This window comes from Sorex araneus, chromosome 1 (assembly GCF_027595985.1).
Source record: "Sorex araneus isolate mSorAra2 chromosome 1, mSorAra2.pri, whole genome shotgun sequence".
In the NCBI taxonomy this organism is placed as follows: Eukaryota; Metazoa; Chordata; class Mammalia; order Eulipotyphla; family Soricidae; genus Sorex; species Sorex araneus.
The window spans coordinates 77692575-77706623 of record NC_073302.1 but is presented as its reverse complement, the minus strand read 5'-3'; the positions used below and the strand labels follow the sequence as shown (position 1 = coordinate 77706623).

The window sequence follows — 14049 nt, the reverse complement described above, 5'->3', positions numbered from 1 at the left end:
GAGGGTCTGTTCCAGGTTGAACACCTGCGCTGAGTCACCCAGTGGTTGGCTGGCAGCATCCCAGAGTGGATGAGCCACTGCACACACTGCTGCCACAGCTCTATGTCTCAAGGCGCTGCGACTCAACCCAGCCGGGCCAGGCAGCAACACTGCAGCCGCCACCGCCACTGCAGTTTCTCCATGCCTCACAGACGCCATTATGTTCGAATCTTGCAAAACAGCCATCAATATCAATCAGGAATCACGTGTAGAGTTCCAGCAGGGATAATGTGTAGAGTTCTATGCCTGGCATGCTGAGCCACGCATTGTCTAACAAGATGGTGAGCCAGGTTCGGGAGAGCCCAAGGGGTTTAGGCAGCATTGGCACCATCTTACCTCCAATCAAATATGGTGTTGTAATTATGAAAAATGAGTAGGGAATATTTTATGCCACATTACTGCAATTTAGAAGTCTGACAGGATTTTTTCTTTTTCATATTTGTCAGTGAAATTAGATGTGTACAAAAAAATGAGAAAAATACTTCCTGAAAAATATGAGAAACTGAAAAATACAAATCATACATATAGTATTTCTCTCTCTCAGGACTCAAAGCACATAAAATGACCTAAAACAGAGCATCATTACCATAAATATTTTATTTATTTATTTTTATTTTTTATTTATTTATTTTTTTTTTGGTTTTTTGGTCACACCCGGCGATGCACAGGGGTTACTCCTGGCTCTGCACTCAGGAATCACCCCTGGCGGTGCTCAGGGGACCATATGGGATGCTGGGATTAGAACCCGGGTCGGCCGCGTGCAAGGCAAACGCCCTACCCGCTGTGCTATCGCTCCAGCCCCTATTTATTTTTTATTTTTAAAACATTTTTTAACTAATTATTTTTTTAATTGAATCACCATGTGGAAAGTTGCAAAGTTTTCAGGCTTAAGTCTCAGTTACACAATGCTCAAACACCCATCCCTTCACCAGTGCACATATTCTATCACCATAAGTATTTTAAAAGGTTGCAACAGGGATGAGACTGAAGCACTCATTGAAGCCCTAGACAAACAGGGTGTTCAAACTCAGTACATTAGGATCCTTGGTGAGCTGTATTATGGATTCACCACCAGGATCTCACCATTTTACAAAGAAGTGATCATCAATGTTAAGAGAGCGGTTCACACCGCAAGCCAGAGATTTCTCCAGACCCCAGACCGGGCCAACAGCACTGGGGTGCCAGACGGAGAAGGTACAGCCAGCACGCCTTCTCCAGATGGAGCCCTGGCGACACTGAGCTTCCACTAACACAGCTCCGGTATGCGGGACTGGGATATCTCCAAACTGCATGGCCGCATAAGCCTTTCCTGATATACAAAATATATGCTTAGGAATGGCTCTGCCACCTATGAGTGTCCAGTATCCTAGAGGCACAGGAACCAATCTCAGAATTCAGTGGCTGCTGGGAGATATACTTCTAGACTCTGAATTATGCTAAGGCCCCGTGCAGCCCCAGGAGGGGAAGGGTTTCTGTCCCTTGGCCTTTTACTCCCTGGACAACATGGCAACTGCCACCATTCAGAACCAATTGGACAGAGAAGTAGGAGTTTGCAGTGATGGGACAGGATGCATGGGGAATCTTGCGTTGGGGGAGGCAGAACCGGCCCTGCCTCCTGCCCAACTGAGACCCTGAGTGGTCGCTCATGAACAGCTTCTCTGCTCCTGAACAGCCATGATCCCAGCACCACAGAAACCAATCTTGAAATGCAGCGGCTGCTGGCAGAAATACCTCTGGACTTAATACAAAAATTTCAAAACTGGGCGGCCACTTTCGAGACTGTGCAACATCATATGCTCTTTTTTACCAACAATAGAAAACATACAATCTAATGATGACATTATGAGAGGTATGACTGTTGAAGGAAAAACTCCAAATAATGATAGTGAGTTTCCTGTCGAAAATTGAATGTAATCAAAGCAAGGGGAGAGTAAAGTGAAAATCATCTGCCACACAGGCAGAGGGTAAGTGGGAGGGGGGTATGCTGGGGTTATTGGTGATGAAACGTGCACTGGTGAAAGGATGGGTCTTTGAGCATAGTATGACTGAGAGTCTATCCTAAAAGTCCTGTAACTGTTCTTATGGTGATTCAATTAAAAAATAAATTAAAAAAAATTTTTAAAAGAGAGAGGTTCGGCAGGGTGATACCATTTCACTGAAACTCTTCAGTGTCACCCTTGATAACATCATGCAACAACTGGAATGGGAAGAAATATGACTGAAGATAAATGGTCAGCAACTACACCACTTCTACTTCGCTGATGACATTGTTCTGTTCTCATAACACCAAACATCAGCCAAGCAGCACAAATGCTGGCGACTTCGACTGCGAGTGTGGAAAGGTTGGTCTGCAGCTGAATCTCATGAATACAATGTTCATGAGAAACGGATTAGTCCCTGATATTCCATTTGCTTTCAATGGAATGAACATCTCCAAGTGCAGAAGTTATGTGTACCTAGGTCGTAGAACTCAACATGACAAACGACCTAGCAACTGAGCTGCACAGGAAGACGAGAGCAGTGTGGAATGCCTTCAAGAGAGTCAAAGAAGTGGTTAAAATGATGAAGAGCCTCTGGCTCTGGACACATCTTTTCAACTCCACCATTCTTCCTGCACTAACATATGCCTCGAAGATCTGGGCCCTACAAAAACAGGATGAGAACACTATTTGGTTCATCCAAAGAGGAGTGAAAAGAGCTATACTTGAAATATCATACTTCACTCAAGTGAGAGAAGGAATCCGGAGTTCTGACCTCCATCAACCATCAAAGATCAGGGACACTGTCTTGTTTGCCAAGGTGTCAAAAATCAGATGGGCCGGACACGTAATGGGATTTAAAGACAATCACTGGACTAGAGCTGTTACATACTGGTTTCCACAGGACATCAAAAGAAAATTTGGTTGCCCACCTATGAGATGGTCCGACTTCTTTGTTAAAACCCTGAATGAACAATTTGGTGCTCTTTGTGTTTCTGAAGTGAGCAGATGCCATTGGGCTACACTAGGACGCGACTGGGACAAATGGAGACGTTACTGGTGCCCGCTTGAGCAAATTGATGAATAATGGGATGACAAGTGATTGCAAGTGATTACAACGGGAATGCAGAATATATTAGTGATGTACACAATCCTTGTGAATTGAGTAAGGAACTAAGAGTAAATTTGTTTGATGATGTAATGTAGGTAATATCCCTAAGCTCAGAGTCAGAAACTCTTAAGTTAATTACCCCTGTACCAAATGATGACACCAAAGGATGCATCCTTATTTCAACATCTCTGAAATAAAGTTGTTTTATCTGGGGTTATCTCCCTTACTTACTTCAACAGATCAACATCGATCTTTCTTAGCTATAAGAACCAGTCATCTTTCCACAGTTCTCAAAGTTTGTTCATAAATTAGTTGACAAAAAAAGAAAGTGAATGATCCAAAAGTGACATTATGCTTGTCACAAAGTGTTGAGTTTATTTGTGTCTCCACTCAAGTCAACATGCAATATACATAGCAAATGAGAAACTGTGGGCTGTGGCGAAGGCAGGCCCATGCACAGGCCGGGAGCAGGCAGCGCTCAATTGCGGTGTTCCGTGGGCCAGGGAACGGACTCTCCAGGCTCTTCTGGGATGACAGGCGAAGCGAAGGATGTTCCATCATCCTGGTATCCTTGAGAACGTTAAAGTCTCCAACGTCTCAATGTCTCTCAAAGCCCTCAATAAATATTTTAAAATAGAAAAGAATCAAATCAAATATTCATATATAGATTACTGACATAGAAATTTTCATAATCCCATAAAACTAAGTTCTTATCTCAAAGATAGATTGTCATGCTTTAAAATAACATGATTAGGATAAGTATACTTACATGCTGGGAAGAATATATCTAGAACTAAATTGTGAGCCAGAGAAATAATACAGCAGCAAGGCGTTTGCCTTGCATGCAGCTGATCACAGTCTAGCTCCTGCCACTGCAGGACCCTCTGAACACCACCAGGTCACCTAAGTAAAGAACCAGGAGTAATCCTTGAGTAATAATGAATGAGAAAGGAAACAAAGAAGAAGAGAAAAAGAAAAGAGAGGAAAAGAGGCTCTCTCTCCCTGGCCCCTTGAGGCATCATTGCAACCTTGTCTTCTCGGTGAGTTGTTTAAGTTGTCTGTAAGCTGGTTTGTTGTTAGATTTTATTTTTTTTCTGACTAGCTATAAACATTCTCAACCTGCTTTTGAGAGTTGGCCCACCCTCCAGACAAACACAACTCCAGAGCCTATCTTTAAGGAGCTGCTGGTTGGCGTTGCCAGATTCTGCGAATCCTCAGGGTTGCCATCGGACCCCGCAGGAATACAGTAGCCTGGTTTTCAGCTCATGCGTCTCTTCCAGGAGCCTGTTACACTGCCAGCCCTGTGGGTGCAAGCTGGTTGCAACACGACCCACCTCACTACCAACAGCTTTGACAACACATGCCTGAATCCCTCGGGTGCTCCAACATACAGAAGCATCTGAGATCTGACTCTCCCCATCAAGAAAGTTCGCCTTATGACAGGCACTTGCCCTTAAGATCAAGAAACAGAAAAACATTCAGCGCATAGACACAAACCCCGAGATCCAGTAAATACTTCCCCTATCGGTGCAGAGTCTTCTGCCCCCGCGTCTGGCTGTCTTCATTGGGGTCCTTCGGAGGGGGACGGGTTGAGTTTCCCTCCTCCCCCCAACATAACCCCGACAAACGAAGACCTCCCAAACCCAGCCATAGTCATGCTCAAGGCCACCCTCTACACACTTGGATGAGCCTCATGCATAAAGAAATTGGCAGAGGAACCCAGGTGTGCGGGACCTCCAAGCCTGCTCAAATCAGGGCTGGGCCTCCTCCACCCAGATCCCCTATTTTCCAGTAGCTTGGCAGCCACACCCACAAACTGCCCCTGGCAGCTGTGTAATCCCATCAATGGCCAAGATCTAGATCTATCTCTCAGTGTTTGTGTTGCAAGCCATAATGTCCAAAAATAGAGAGTATGGGGAATATTGTCTGCCATACCTCCATGGAGGCAAGAGGAGGGTGGAAAAGGAAGGTATACAGGGAATATTAGGGGTGGGAAATGTGCACTGGTGGAGTGATGGGTATTTGATCATTGTGTGTTTGTAACCCAAAGATGAAAGCTTGTAACTACCTCACAGTGATTCAATAAAATTAAAAAAAAAATCCAGAGACTATAAAACAAAGCTCCCGGAAGCAACCTCTTATTGTCTAGTTCTCCCTTTCAGAGAACTCGGCAAGCTACCAAGAGTATCCTGCCCACACAGTAGAGCCTGGCAAGCTCCCCCTGGCGTATTCAATATGCCAAAAACAGTAACAATGATGGATCTCATTCCCCTGACCCTGAAAGATCTTCTAATGCGGCACCATTGGGAAGGACGAGTAAAGAAAGGCTGCTAAAATATCAGGGCTAGGACGAATGGAGACTTTACTGGCGCCCGCTTGGGCAACTCGATAAACAGGATGACAGTGATACAGTGATACCCCGGCATCAACAAGGGCCCTAACATGCACCTGCCCACTGCTTGCGAGTAGCCCTGGGATCACTGGCTTACTCCATGCTAGGCATACTTGTTCACATTGCTAAGGCAGCTGGCGATGAAATAGGTGTAGTCTCTGCCTAGCTTGGAAATAGCGGAACACGTGGCAGAGTGTTCAGGGTTATGGCATTGAATAAATTAAAGCAAGGGAAGCAGAGGAGTCACTGATTGGACTCTTATCTCAGGAGACAAAGTTGAGGCAAAGCCTGCCAGGTAGAGGAAAAGAGACCAGGAGGCTGGAACAAGTTTGGAATATTTGGGGAGTAGTTAACAGGGAGAAGTCTTAAGTAAGAAGGTAAAATAAATTGGAACTAAAGAGGGAATTAAGCTGGAATTGTGAGGTTTTTGTTTTGTTTTGTTTCATCCACCTCCATCTGGGTTCAGGGCTTACACCTGACTGTAATCAAGGATCAGTCTTGGCCAGTATTTGGTGGGCCGTATGGAGCATTGGGGATTGAACTGGGGTCTACCACGTGCAAGGCAAGCACCTTTTCCCCTGTACTATGGATGTGGCCCCCTCACTAGAGAATTGGAAGGTCAATCTAAGAAGCTATTGAAAGGTGAACATAATAATGAAAATATAAAGCACTTCTATAAAAAAGCCCTATATGGTGTATCTGACATTGGGTGACTTAATGTGGATCTAGGACTACCTAAAAACATTAGAAAGTGAAAATGAAATATTAACCAAAAACCTAGAAACTTCTTCTGAAGACAGTCCCTGCAATTGATTACATTTGTGTGATTTGGAAAACACCCATTGTTTGAGTGGTAAGAATTCAAGGCAACTGGACCTGGTTCTCAGGGAGCTTAGACAATGTGATTAGCTTGGGCTCTTAGTATATGCCAGAAGCTGTCCCAAATCATGAGATGCTACACCTCACACTTGGTATAGCCTTAGATGGGTATTTGAGCACACATTAGGGGAAAATGAAGTTCATAGATTCCAGTTATGTGACTTGTGCAAAAATCACTAAGCTAACAGTGATTACTAAATCAGATGTTTTTTTAAAAAATAACAAAATGATCTTTTCACTGAGGCATGCATACAATCTTTATGACAAATAACTTTTCTTAATTATGGGAAGAAAGGTTATGGTCAAATTCAGGAGGTAAGAATAGAGCAACTGCAGATTTTTAAATTATTATTTAGGAGAGTTTCTTTAGAGACCACGGACGTACTATGCCTTTTTTGTAGTATTTTTTGTTTTGTTTTGGGGCCACAACTGGCAATGCTCAGAGCTTACTCTTGGCTCAGTATTCAGGAATTACTCCTGGAAGTGCTTGGGGCAACATATGGGATTCCAGGTATTGAACCTAAGTCAACCATGTGCAAGACAAACACTATAACCATTTTATTATCTCTTTGGCCCCCTATAGTAGTCATTTTTGATTATTATTTCTCCCCAGATGTTCTGCAAACTGAAATAAAAGAACATTAAAAACTCTGAAACAAAAATGGTGATGTGGGATCATAAGTGTTTAAGAAAAAACTAAGTTGAATTGAGGGAAAGGCTAAATTGTTGATTGCAACTGAAAGGATTATAGTTTTTGAGACCCTGAAATTTTTCTCTTCTTACCTCTATGTGAGAACCTCTTTTAGGAAGCAAGGGATTTGTTACCAAGTATTTCTATTCAATCTTTCTCATTGGAAGAAAAAAAATTTCCAATTTGCTTGAGAGATTTAAAGTCTAGGAAAACTCTCATTGTTTACAAAGCCACTTAATACTCACAATTATGCTTCAGAGATCAATATAATCCCCCAATTTGTGTTTATTTTCTTTTGAAGGGATGAGTGTGACTGGTCTTTTAACATGAAAGGTTTCCACAATAGTCTTGCAAATGACCTGGACACAATCTTCTCACCTGTTTCAAGTGTCCCTATTCTTTTGAACCTTCATTTCATTTTGTAAACCTCAGTGTTCCCACTTAAACTATTCACCGTGCTCTCAAGTAGCTTCTAGATGAATTTGTTTATTCCTCCCTGAAAAACTGTGATCATTGTCCTTTGAAAATTTGGGCATATGCTCTGACAGCCTCTTGTCCTCACAGGCAAGGAGAAAAAACACACCCCCCCCCCGCAAAAAAAAAAACAACACTAAAAATCTGTTGAGGCTTTAAAATTCAAAGAATCCCTTTTAAAAGTAATGTCAATGCTGGGAGGGGGCGGGGGGAGGGGGCAGCAGTTATTTGGCATATCTCCTATGCCAGTTATTTGGCATATCTCCTAAACTTTAATTTGTAGGTGCAAACAATTTCTTGAACAGCTCTTTGGAGTGGGACACTCCACATGCGTGTCCCACAAAATTATCACTGATGATCTTCCTTAACTTTCTTTCCAAGTCATTCTTCTAAGTTTGTTGTTAAAACATCTAAACTCCAGCACCTCAATTTTCTAATTCCAAAAGCTTTCTAGAGAACTCGCTACTGCTGGCCCCACACTGACAGAGTTCTTATGTTAACACCTATAAATTTGTTTTGCATTTCCCTCCACCTTTACTCTCTGTTAATAATAGTAACTGAAAATGAACCTTGATGCCATAGTTGTTTTTGAAGGACCAAATCTTATATTAAGTTCAGAGGACTGATAATAATTGAGGCATTTAAAATTTTATCCTATCACTCAAACACAAGAGAGTTTGTTTTCTGAAAATTAACTTATGCAAAATTGGAAAAATCATTTATTTTTTGGTGGACATGTTTTATATTTAACTGTGCCAAGACAGAAAAAAAACTGTTGTGACAGCAAACAAAGCTCACTGTGGCATGATCTTTCTTGCAGAAAGCAATTGCAGTGGTGTCTAGTTTCAGGTCAGAATACTAAGGTCATAATTTCAGGTCACTGATGACTCTCCCAGATGCCTTTGATCAAGTTAATCACGGTTTGCCTGAAAGCTGAGTTTTCAGGTATCTGTCCTGGCTTAATTGCAAAATGAGACCTCCTCCAAGCTAAGGAGATTTGGGAACTGGAGACATTTAGTGCAGGGCCGCCAATCTCTTCTTTTCTTTAAGCCAGTGAAATGAATAGATCACAATTGGTGAAGACTTGCTCAAGAAATTACATGCAAGCAGACATATAGATTCATAGTCCCTTTGAGTTAGTAGGAACACATGAAACATTCTGAGCTCACAGTAAGACTCAGTCATGAACTAGAGTCTCTCCAAATTTGCATCCAAAATTAAAAAGTTGATGCCACACTTAGTTGTCAGACAGGTCACCTGAGTGTAGTGTATGCTGTTCAGTGTTCTTGATGCTAGGGTAAAGAAAGCTTATTTTCTTGTTTCACTTATCTTTTCTCCCCTATCCTACAGTTCTTTTAAGTCTAAATTACTTTTCTGCTGCTTGAAGTTAATCTTTTCTTTGATTTATATTCAATTTTTATTTATATTAGAAATCAATATTAAATAAATAAACACAATTTTATACCAGCATAAGTCTATCCCTGGTGCCCAAAACACTAAATAAGTCAAATCTGATAATACAAACATAAATCTGTTACTCACACAGCCTATTGTGCACTCATTATATAAATCATTTAATGAACCAGGTACTAGCATCATCCCTTTACATCACTTCACTTGTATCACTTTTCTTCCCGTTGATCTTCGATTTGCTCAAGCGGGGGCCAGTAACGACTCCATTTGTCCCTGTCGCATGCTAGTGTAGCCCAATAATACCTGCTCGCTCCAGGAAGAGGAAGAGCCTCAAACCGTTCATTCAGGGCTTTAACGAAGAAGTCTGACCATCTCCTTGGTGGGCGGCCATGCGGTCTTTTGACTTCCTGTGGAATCCAATTGGTAACAGCTCTAGTCCAGCTGTCATCTCTGAATTGCATTACAAATCTGGCCCATCTGATTTTTGATGTCTCGGTAAATGAGACAGCGTCCCTGATTCCTGACCTTCGACTGAGGTTGGAAATCCAGATTCCTTCTCTCACTTGAGTGAGACGTGATACTCCTAGCATACCTCTTTAGTTTTATGTTTAGGATGCCTGAATAACGTTCTCATCCTGTTTGCGTAGGGCATAGGTCTGTGAGGCATACGTAAGTGCAGGAAGAATGGTGGATTCAAAAAAATGTGGCCAAAGTTGGAGGTCCTTCATCCTTTTAACCACTTCTTGGACACTCTTGAAGGTGTTCCACGCTGCTCTCTTCCTTCTGTGCAGTTCTGGCACCAAAATATTCTTCATGTTCAGTTCTCAACCCAGGTACATATAGCTGCTGCATTCGGAGATATTCATTCCAATGAGAGCAAATGGAGAGTCAGGGACTAGTTCGTTCTTCATGAACATCATTTTGTTGAGGTTCAGCTGCAGTTCAACTCCATCCTTCTCAGAGAACCCGGCAAGCTACCGAGACTACCCAACCCGCACGGCAGAGTCTGGCAAGCTACTCGTGGCATATTTGATATGTCAAAAACAATAAAAACAATGATCCTCATTCACCTGAAACCGAAAGAGCCCCTAATATGTCAGCGTTAAGAAAGATGAGCAAGGAGAGGCTGAAAAAAATCTCAGGGTCGAGCTAGACTGTCAACACAACTGTCTGTAATTTCAATGCACGTAAGCTGGCATCAGAAGCATCCATCGAGGAACTGACGGTGCAAGCACAGAAGATCAACTACGACATCATTGTTCTGACCAAAATGAGAAGACATCAATCACATCATGCCATTTTCAACACTGGAGAAGAACTGTTCCTCAGAACATGTGAAAACAGAGGCATCGGTGGCGTCGGTGTTCTTGTCAACATGAACTTGGCCATAAGCATTGATTCATTTGAATGTCTAACAACCCGAATCGGATGATTACGCTTGAATAGATGTGGCTCACTGCTGGCAGTTTCTATCTTCATCGTCTATGCACCAACATCCAACTACAATGACAAAGAAATCGAGAAGTTCTACATGGAGCTGGAGAAGTTCTATAAAGATGACCACACCTTCTAAAAGATCATTGTTGGTGATTTTAATGCCAAAATAGGACCGAGAAGTTTGCCCAAAGAACTCCACTTTGGGTCCCATGGCCTAGAATGGAAGGAACAGGGTGAGAGACTGTCTGAGTTTATCATGTTGACCAAGACCATCCATGGTAACTCACAGCTCCAGAAGGCCGAATCTAAACATTGGACATAGGAGCCTCCCGGTGGACAGTTCCACAATGAAATTGACCACATCATATTCAATCGAAGGTTTTGCCTGACCAATGTTGCTGTTGTCCCACAATTCCAAACAGGATCGGACCAACATCTCATTTGTGCAAAATTCTACTTCACTGAGCAGTGGGGAGAAAGATCTGCAAAGTGTGAGTTCAAGAATAGAACTCCCAGAATGACCACTTACTGGGAGCTCTTTGGCACTATTGAGGCAACGTGGTAAGATGCCATCGTTTGACAGCGTCAACAAGGGATACAATCGACTGATTCAGCACCTCCATGACTGCACAAAGAATGCTGAGAGTTAGAAAGCCACAAACAGATGCCTGTCTTTGGAAACTCTCGAGCTCATTCACCAACGTGGTTTGACATGAGCCTCAGGCAACCACAAGCTAATGTCCAAGCAGAGAAGCTATAAAGGAAGACCTCAAAGAGAGAAGAGCAGCAGTGTTAGCTGAGGTGACAAAAGCCGGGAAAAGTACTCACAACGCTCACCTGTCCTTCGCCAACTACAAGACCAAGATGACTGCCCTCTAACATCCTGATGAATCTATCACATATTCCAGAAAGGCAATAGAGAGGATTATTCATGACTTCTACTCGGATCTCTTTGACAGCCACGTCCGCCTGCCCACATACCAAATTCTGCAGGATGGATATGTCGTTTCCAACATCCGTCCTTCCTTCTAAAATCTGACACACCATTTTGTCAGTAAAGACATGTACAGCACCCGATCCAGACAATGTCATACTCTGAAGAATCTGCCACCAGTACTCATCAATACACTGGCTCAGCTCTTCACATGCTACCTATCTAAAGGCAAGGTACCATCCCAGTGGAAAACCAGCAGGACCATTCTGTTATACAAGAAGTGAGACATCCACGACTTCGGCAACTATTGCTCAATCTGCCTGCTGTCTGTCATCTACAAGTTGTTCACTCATGTCATCCTGAATAGAATAGGCAGAACACTAGATGAAGGACAATCATGCAGGCAAGCTGGGTTCCGAAAAGGATTCAGCACAATCGACTATATCCACACAGTGACCAAACCCACAGAAGTTTTACTCTCATTCCCAATTCTGCTGTCTAACATTCATTGACTTAAAGAAGGCCTTCAATTCTGATGAGATTGAAGCAGTCATCAAAGCCCTAGCCAAACAGGGTGTTCAAACTCAGTACATCAAGATCCTCCACGAGCTGTATTACAAATTCACCAGCAGAATCTCACCATTCAACAAGGAAGTAAACATTGACCTAAAGAGAGGCATTCGGCAGGGTGATACCATTTCACCAAAACTCTTCAGTGCCACCCTCGAGAATATCATGTGACTACTGGAATGGGAAGGAATGGGAGTGAAGATGGACGGTCAGCAATTACAACACCTCTGCTTCGTTGATGACATCATTCTCATAACACCAAACGTTAGCCAAGTGGCACAAATGCTGGCCGACTTCAACCACAAGTGTGGAAAGGTCAGACTGCAGCTGATCCCTTTACATAGCTAAAGAAAATACTCAGGTTAAACAAAACTTTGCCAGGACCTTTCAGATTGAGAGGGTGTGGCCAGAACTTAGAATCTAATATGCTTCACAAAATCTTTCCTGTCTTATTCATGGCAAAGCCCTGCACCTTCCTTACTCCCGTCATGCATTCTGGATGCCTTCCATATACTGCACATGAGCCTGCATGCACTGTGTTAGGACTTTCATAACACTTGTTCCAAGGACTGTGTAACTTCAGGTCTGTCTCACTACCTTATTAGTTGTATTTCTTGGTTTCTGTCCCAGTCTAAGTTTTCTAGCTGTGTTTCTTGGTTTCTATCCCAGCCTAAGGTTTCTATAGCCAGTAAAAGCATAAAGATCAAGAAAAAATGAGGCCCAGCTTTCCATTTATCCTAACCTCCCAACCTCCTTTATCTAGGCATATGTGGAAGACCTACATATATATATATAATATATATATATTAGAGGTTTCATAACTCTGATCAGGAGAACAGGGAAGTGCTATATTAGTATTCAAAAATTGATACTTAAAATTGCATCAGATTTAAAAAAACACTAGATTTTTCCCTATTTTTACCAAAAATATTTGAAACTAGGAAACTCTAGCTAAATTTTATCTGACTTTTATTAATTCTGACTGGAGCGATAGCATAGCAGGTAGGGTGTTTGCCTTCCACATGGCCAACCCAGATTCGATTCCTCCATCCCTCTCAGAGAGCCCAGCAAGCTACCCATAGCGTATTCTATATGCTAAAAACAAAAAAAAAAATCTCACAGTGGAGACGTTACTGGCGCTTGCTCGAGCAAATCGATGAACAAGGGGACGACAATGCTATAGTGTGGTGCTACTATTTTTACTAACATGATTTACAATATTGTAAATTGTACTTTTAATTCATCCATCATTCCAACACTACTTGGCTATTTGTTGTTCTCTATGTCCACATCTTAAAGATATTTAAATATATATATATTTATTTATTTATTTTTAAATTTTATTGGATCACTGTGAGATAGTTACAAGCTTTCATGTTTGGATAACAATCACACAATGATCAAACACCTATCCCTCCACCAGTGCACATTCCCCACCACCAATATCCACCAATATCCATGGTACACTCCCTTTCCCACCCTCCTCCTGCCTCCATGTCAGACAATATTCCCCACACTCTCTTTCTACTTTTGGGCATTATGGCTTAAAACACAGATACTGAGAGGTCATCATGTTTGGTCCATTATCTACTTTAGGCACGCATCTCCCATTCCCACTGATTCCTCCACCCATCATTTTCCTAGTGATCCCTTCTCTACTCCATCTGCCTTCTTCCCTCTGCTCATGAAGCAATCTTCCAGCTGTTAGACAATCCTCCTGGCCCTTCTATCTACTGTCCTTGGGTTTCAGCCTCATGTGATGTTATCCTATACTCCACAAATGAGTGCAGTCCCTCTATGTCTGTCCCTCTCTTTCTGACTCATTTCACTTAGCATGATACTCTCCATGTGTATCCATTTATAAGCAAATTTCATGACTTCATCTCTCCTAACAGCTGCATAGTATTTCATTGTGTAGATGTACTAAAGTTTCTTTAACCAGTCATCTGTTCTAGGGCACGTGAGTTGTTTCCAGATTTTGGCTATTGTGAACAGTGCTGCAATGAACATATAGGTTCAGATATCATCTACTGTGCCGTTTTGCATCCTCGGGATATATTCCCAGAAGTGGTATTGTGGGGTCATATGGAAGCTCATTTTCTAGCTTTTGAAGGGATTTTGTTTTCCTTT

At 42.3% G+C, this 14049-nt stretch overlaps 1 pseudogene; it reads left to right on the top strand.

The window, feature by feature from the left end:
- Positions 1–317: 317 nt before the first annotated feature.
- The window catches only part of LOC129401993 (40S ribosomal protein SA-like), a 159778-nt pseudogene continuing 146046 nt past the window's right edge, over positions 318–14049 (top strand).